The sequence below is a fragment of the Onychomys torridus genome, chromosome 3 (genome assembly GCF_903995425.1).
Source record: "Onychomys torridus chromosome 3, mOncTor1.1, whole genome shotgun sequence".
Taxonomy (NCBI): domain Eukaryota; kingdom Metazoa; phylum Chordata; class Mammalia; order Rodentia; family Cricetidae; genus Onychomys; species Onychomys torridus.
The window spans coordinates 52,596,699-52,604,752 of record NC_050445.1 but is presented as its reverse complement, the minus strand read 5'-3'; positions in this window follow the sequence as shown (position 1 = coordinate 52,604,752).

Below are 8,054 nucleotides of genomic sequence, written 5' to 3'. Positions count from 1 at the left end.
TAGACTAGGACTGTGAGGCTGATGGAACTCTCATCTTTGGGGTTTTTACTGTTTTCATTTTCTTCTTCCCAATAAATTTCACCTATGATTTTTTTAAGGGATAAGTAAATTTCGCTCAACAAAAAGAGTTGCTTGAAGTAAGAGTTGCTATGTAATAAGAGTAAAGGAATTCAAGCAGAAAAGGAAAATGGATTGAAGAGATCTTTCCAAATGTGTTGTTGAAAAACCAAGTTTAAGAACAGGAAGGATAGTGATGGCTATCACTATGAAATTGGCTTTTTGACAGGATTAGGAATTGTATATTATTTTTTCCAGCTATGCATCTGACTGATGATTTGTGATGAGAATACACAAAGAATTTAAAAAGGTAAGTACCAAGAATCAAACATTCTAATTATTTAAATGGGTAAGAGGGGAGTAAAATAATCAGCAGTTTAACCCAGCTGCGAACCCTGGCAGCTACAACAATAGCTAGCTTTTCATGATATGTTCATTGATACAATGGTGGCACAAATGCTATGAGAGTAACCAACCACTTTCTGATTGGACTTAAGACTCATTCATGTCCAGTACATTTACAGGATGAAAAATCTGTGAGTCGGTTATAGGAGCTAGGAGAAAAATCTATTATTATTTTTCTACTAAATGTACATAGTAATAAATTACCATGTAAGTTCTTTTATGTATACCCATAGATCTAAATGTTAATTTCTAAATGTTAGAGAAGCTTCTTTATGAAGTAGATGGTGACTAATGCAGAGAATCACAGTTGGTCAACACATGGAGAATAAATAGGACTGTATTATCACATCTGTCCTAAAGAACATTAGAGATTATCACAGAAGAGGGAGCATGGAGATTGTAAGAGCCAGAGGTAGTGGGCACCTGTAGCAAAACAGCATTTTACAAACACAGTAACACCATTGCAGACATGAACTCTCAGCACCTGAGCCAGTATGCCCAACATCTGTGTAATAACAAGCTAGACAAAATTCTAATGTAGATGAGGGTGGGCCACATGTTATATTCTTTAAAGAAGACATACAAATGGTGATGGAACACTTTAAAGTGTGTTGGATACTTCTACCCTTTAGGAAACTGTAAGATTTCATGTCACCCCATTAGAATGACTATCATGAAGAATTACTAATAATAGCTAATACAGGTGTAGCTGTGAGGAAAGGAAACTCTTACACACTATTATAATCTAGTATAAGCTACTACATTCTGGAGGTTTCTCAAAAGATAAGAAATAAAATAAAAAGATAGCTACCACATGACCTCATGACCCAAATACACACTCCTGAGCAAAGGACACTATATCCTATGAAGTGAATAATTATATATTTATGTCCATTGTTCTATTCACAATAACTAGTAGATGGAAGCAGCTTGCATGTCCACTAATGAATGGATAATGAAAATGTGTATACATACACAGTGTGACTCCTTTGTAAAGAAAAAAATGAATCATGACATTTTCAGAGAAATGAGTGGAATTGGAAAAAAATACAGGTTAAGGCAACCCAAGCCCATAAAGACAATGCCACATGTACTCTCTTACATGCAGCTCCTAGGTTCGACTCTTTAATTATTTTTAGTTAGGTTTGGTTAACATTGAGTACCTGTGGAAACTAGGAAACAAAAGAATGCAGGAGGAGGTAGCTGATTTCATGGGAGCTAAAATATTAATATTTATTAAGAGGAGTCAACAAACATGTTTAAATAATACTCTGTATTTCTTAGTCACTTATCAGTTAAAACAAAACTCTCCTGTAATCTTGACTGTACTATTTTTCATCCCCAGTGACCTTTTGATATTATTTTCATTATGAAGGAGCAAATGTTCTTTCAATGGTGTGGAGAATAAATGGAAAACAGGACTGATTTCTGTAAAAGGTCATGTTTCAGATATTTTTGGAAAGTTACCAATGTACCTTAAAAAAAATTCTCCATGTTCTAAAATAGATCTAAAGTCACAAAAGAGAATGTTTGTGATAAATATCCAAAACTCTCTGGTTTTGCTATCTTGCATCATTCTGTTACACATGAACTACATTCACCATTTTTATTATATACTAGTGTTTGCATTTGGGATGATGCCAATATAATATCAATTTATTTGAGCTTTATAAAAGAAATTCATGGGCTATTTAATTTGGGTGATATATATATGAAATTTTCATATTTTTAATCCCTAAAGTGACATATAAAAGTTTACTGAAGAGGAAAAAATCCTAAACAATTAAAATGGCTCTAAACTCTCTTTGACTTGTATTTTTACATCTTTTATCTATTTTATGGGTTGATATATGATCATCAATTAATGAAGTCATTTCTATCATAATAAAATGTCATCATTAGAACTCTAGTAGTCTAGTCTAACAATTTTCTAAAGACTATGATTGGGGCATTTTAGGTAGTTAAATATTAAAATAATCTAATTGAAAATGAGACTTTGAGATTATTCATTTTGATTGACAAACTACAGACACTGGCTTTGTTCATAAGTTCATTCCCATCATTCAATTTTTATAGAGATTGCTAGCATTTATGAGAAAAGGGTAAAACTGATCTTGCCTTTGTTTTACTTAACAGTCTAGATGATAGGCTTTTGGCTTTCTGTGTTTCATATGCACTTATTAATAGAATATCTACACTATCAAATTCCTCAAGTATTGTGTCACCTTAGGGATGACCTTCAGTTGTATAACTATCATAGATACACCTTCAGTTGTATAACTATCATAGATACACCTCCTTCTGTAACTGAAGAACAATGTTTCATTGGAATCAAGGAAATATCCATCTGCTTTGAATTTTAATGGATACAAAAAGTATATATCCAAGAGCCCTTAATTCAATGGGGTACTGAAAGAAGCTGGTGGACCAGTTGAAAGCCCTGGAGTGCAAAAGCACAGCAATGAGCCACAAGTTAAATCACACTCCCCAGTCATTCAAATGACAGTCTTCACACCTCCCCTTGGGAGGGCTCCCAGACACAGGCAAGTAATGAAGCTTGCCTATAATCTCACACCCAAAAGCTTACACAGCTCCACAAAATTGTCCTCTGACATACTCATGTGCACACATGCATGCACACACAAACACACACACACACACACACACACACACACACACACAAACTAATAAAATATTTTTAAATCTATAAAGGATCTGGATAGACTTACTGTGACAGAAAGGATGTCTCCTAAATCTTTCTTCTATATCACTTAATCTAGAGAAAGAGTAAAACCCAAATGCTAAGTGATATTGTAATTTGGGATATACAGAGAAATTTCTAGTAGAATTTCACACTCAGGATCTTTTCTCCATACATTTTTTAGAAAAGAAACCAATTTAAAAAATAAGAAAAACATTTTTACACAGATGACAAAAAAAGAGAAAACAAACTGTATTAAAAGGACACTGTAACCTTTTCCAACAATTTTCTGTGACTGTAGAATAAGACAATATCTCGTCTATCGAAGATGCTGACATCTTAATCCCCAAAACTTCAGAAGAAACCTGGATATGCGATTTTCAATTGCACAAGGAACTCTGTAGATGTAATAAAGTTTCTTAAGATATAACCTTGGATCAGCTGTCCAGGTCTAATGTAACCCTAAGGGTCTCACACGGATATAGGACAGTCAGACAGAGGAGGACAAGACAGTAAGTGCTGAAGTCAACATGATGCAGAAAACTAACCAAAGAAGCTGGAGAAGACAGGAAACAGAAACTCCTGGAGCCCCTAGAAAGGAACTAAGCCTTGCCTATGCCCTGAGCATAGCCCAGGGTAGCTCTGCCAGGACTTTGCCCACTAGACTCAAGACAATAAATTTCTATCCTGATTTAAAACCATTAAAATGTTAGCAAAATTGTTATAGCAGCAATGAGAAATAAATGAAGATATGTTTTTTATTAATCCTGTGTTTTATTTTCTCACTCTAGTGACATTATGGATTTTGCTGATGACTTCTAAGAAACTGCCAGCCTACAAATGCTGAGAATATGGAATTTCCCAATCATAGCTAGACTTGAGAAAATGCTGGAAAAAAAAAACCAAAAACCAGTTCCCCAAATACAATGCCTTCCATTAACCTCTTGATGCTACCAAAATGCTCCTATAGCAGAAATTACTCTGGTAAACACCCCCACCCTTTCTCTCTCCCTCCCTTCCTCCCCTCTTCCTTAACTCACTCACTCTCCCTCACTTCCTTCCTCTCTCTTTCTTCTTTCTTCCTCTCCCTTCCTCCCCTCTTCCTTAACTCACTCACTCTCCCTCACTTCCTTCCTCTCTTTCTCTCTCCTTCTTTCTTCCTCTCCCTTCATCCCTTCTCACCATGTTCTCAGCAAAATAGAGATGAAAAGAAATAAACCTAGAAATTGAGGCAGAAGACAATTGATAAAGAGGTGAAAACACTACTCTAAGCTTTGTTCTTAAAACCCTATTAAACTACTGGGAGTTTGGGGAGAGAGAGAGTTGCAGTCAGTTTACCTCTTCAGAAGTATGCCTCCAGCAATGAGATGGAAACTAAGTTATTAAAAGAACATCCTAGAACCAAGAACAAATAGCAATTTTCAGTAACTTGGGGGAATATAACAGAGGGCCAAAGAGACGGTAGTAGTTTTAGTAGTGGTAAACTATAAGCCAAGTGTTAATCCTAATATAGACAAAGTAATTATTAACAAAATGTGTAGGTCTGATGAAATTACACAGGCAAGAAAGAGGAAGAATAGTCACATATGATTCTGTGATGTAAAATAAGAAAAAGTGTAGAGGTGAATTACCAAACGAAGTATGTTTTGAAGAAAAGACAATAAATTCAGCATAAGCTTAATGAAATTGGAGTTTGAGGAGCATCTCAGAGGGAGTCAGTGAACAGCTGAGGTACAGGTAGAAGTGTGGACTTGGAAAAAATCACTGAGTCCCTTTCTTTTTCTTATAAAATCATCCAGGAGAACAAAAATCTGAAGGACAGAGCATTCAGAATTCTGAGGAGCACCAAGGGCTGGAAGAAACAAAGACTGTCTGTCACAAACCATACCAGGAAATGAGGATAGTATAAGATCACAAGGTCAAAGTAGGGCAGAATATGAGGAAGAGACCATTTAACAAAGTCTTGCCACAGAGAAGAGAGAGGACAATGAGGAGGAGGCGCTGTTAGCAGACCTGGAGATAAGTGGGTCACTGGGGATTCTCAGGAGAACCCTTCTCAGGCATGAACCGAGAATGGGAAGCAGTCTGTAGGGACGGTAAATTGTGAACAAGAAAATCTCATGTCTTAGACGGGGTGCCGACCCCTTTCTCTCTCCACAAGCTTCATGGAGGAGCTTATGATAATTTAGTTTGAAAGGCCAGCTACACAGGAATGCCTTCCAAGTTTGTTTCTCTGTGCCAGAGCTCCATGTGATGTAGCATCAAGGATGCAGTGACCTGTGAAGTAGAAGGCACTCAATACCAAGCTCTCCCTGCCCTTCGTATAGGTGACACCATCCAGTGGTTTCCAAGGAATATTTTAAAGGTTGTGCTTATACTCTAAAGTTCTCTTAGTTTTTAAGTTCATGTGTACGGACTAGGGTTTGGGAGTACTTAATCATAAACAGGAAGATACATATTCGAGTTTTTGGTTACTGCAATGGTTCTGTGGTGAAGAGAGGTGTAGGTGTATGTACATATATGTTTGTATGTGTGCTTACAGACAGAGACAACATTGTGTTTACAGGCAAAAGGTAATCAGTTATTAAACACAGGCAGAAGACCCAAGGGAAAGGGGTGATTGATTAGGTAGCTGGCTGAAAACAGGTTTTAGACCAAAGCGAAAACCCAAGTTTTATTAGAAATATTCTCTTTCTAGGGAAAAGAATCAACATTTTAGAAATCTGAGAAGGGGCTGAGAATCTCTTTCTGTATTGCATTATCTCAAAATAGTTATTTACAAAGTCAGCTACTGGTAATGTAGAGGGGGCAAAAAGGTCTGAAGCTGGATGAGCAAAGCTAAATATAAGAAATTTGCCCAATGAGATGGAAGATGGGCTAGAGTGCTGCCAGGTGGACAAGAAGGCCCAGCTACAACTGAAGACATATCAATATAGTATTCCATATTGTTGTCTTCTACAACAGTAGCATGCTGACTGCACTGGCCATGGATGAACTAGTGGAATAGAAGAAGAAAGAGACAAGACATGTAATTCTAGTTAGGAAAGGAAGGATGTGAAAATGACTAAGGGCCAGGTCAAAAGGGAAGAAAGTGGAGGATCCAGTGAATGACGAGACTCCATTAAACCAAAGAGAATACACAGAAAAGAGAGAGCAAAAGAGCTGCAGGCTGATCTCTGAGGTCTAGCCTAGGGCCTTGGAACCCTGCTCAACACACTTGAACCTCAGAATCAAGATCTCCCTGATCTACCCTCATCAACTTTTCACAATACTTGCATCTTTCCCTGCAATTGTTCACTAACCATTGAAGGAGACGCTCAACCTAACAGCAAATTCTCACGATTGTTAACAAGGAATGTTCTGTTCATCACAGCAAATACTCTACCACAAAAGAGGTATGGGAAGTAAGCTTGTCCATCAACCATGCTTCTTCAAACTTCAGTACCAAACATGGCTCTGATTTCTTTGTTATGACTTGTACTTTACAATGACAAAATGGTAGACATTTTCTTAACATTAAATATTACCACTTCCCATGAGCATGGCAAAAATAGTGATGTAGTGCACAGACAATTTGATATCTCAGTGTTTCCACAACCAGTAACTTCACTCTCCATCAGAGGCTTTATATATATATATATATATATATATATATATATATATATATATATATTACAGAATTTTTTAATATGCAGCTGCAAGATTATAGGATAAGCAACCAAGTAGCATTGAGTTTGATTTTTATACAAAATATTTATTCACATAGAATTTTATATCCATTGATTAATCCCTTTTATGATCTCTAACTTAATTACCTATAACAACCATTCCTTATTTATATTTCAGTTAATTAGCTAAGGTTCAGAGAAATGAAGATTACAGATTCAAAAGCAAACCAAGTCTACTTATCTCTATCCTTGTGCTCACTTCTAAGTTAAAAATTACATTCATAATCTTAATGATAATAGGGTAACTTGCTAAATACATACTGTTTGCTTTGAATTATATGCATTTCTTGTTGTTCTGTCTACATTTTCTCATTTGACTATCATGTTCAGCCAGGGGGTTGAGAATTCTTACTCACTGTGCCCTACCCAATCTGTTAAAGATTGGAAGTACGTGATTGAACAAAGCAAGCATCCAAAACCAATTCCTTGCTTCCCACCAGTAGCCATCATGAAAGTTTTGTGACTCAAGATAACAAATATCTTCATGAAAATTTCTAATGCCAAGGAGGGAACATTTTAAAAATCATCTCCCTGTAAGATAAATTGTACAATACTTTTGCATAGCCTACTAAAACAATCTTAAATGTGTAAATGATGCAAAGCATCCAGATGATCACTGAAACAGTATAAATAATGATATTACAGTTTGTTAAGAATGTGATATTTAAACATATATGCTCAAAGCTCCTCTGATAACATTCTTTTTAGTAAGAAATTTTGCATAGCTGTCTTATTAATGTGAAAGGATTTATTGCTAAGAACAATTACTCATAATATGGCTAGGAAACATAAACTTGAAAGCAAAGCCAAAGTAAGCTTCTTTCTCTTGATCAATCACAAATTTTTTAAAAAGTGCATGATAAATTAAGTGACTCTAACATAGAGAAAATATGAGTGTTAGGCTATTTGAAGAAACTTGTCATTATTTTAAAGTCTTTGCAAACATTCTGCCCCTAACTTCTACCTAAACTTACTATTGAATTTATTTTTTTAAGTACATGAGATAACATCTAAATCCTGAACATTTACAAAACATTTTCACATGAAAAGTAAGAATTTAGAGGCAGTTAAGGAGCAGCACATAAATAATTCGTTCTAACAATAACAGGATATTTCAGATTCTCAATGTAAATACATTAGGCTACTCAACCAACATAAACCAG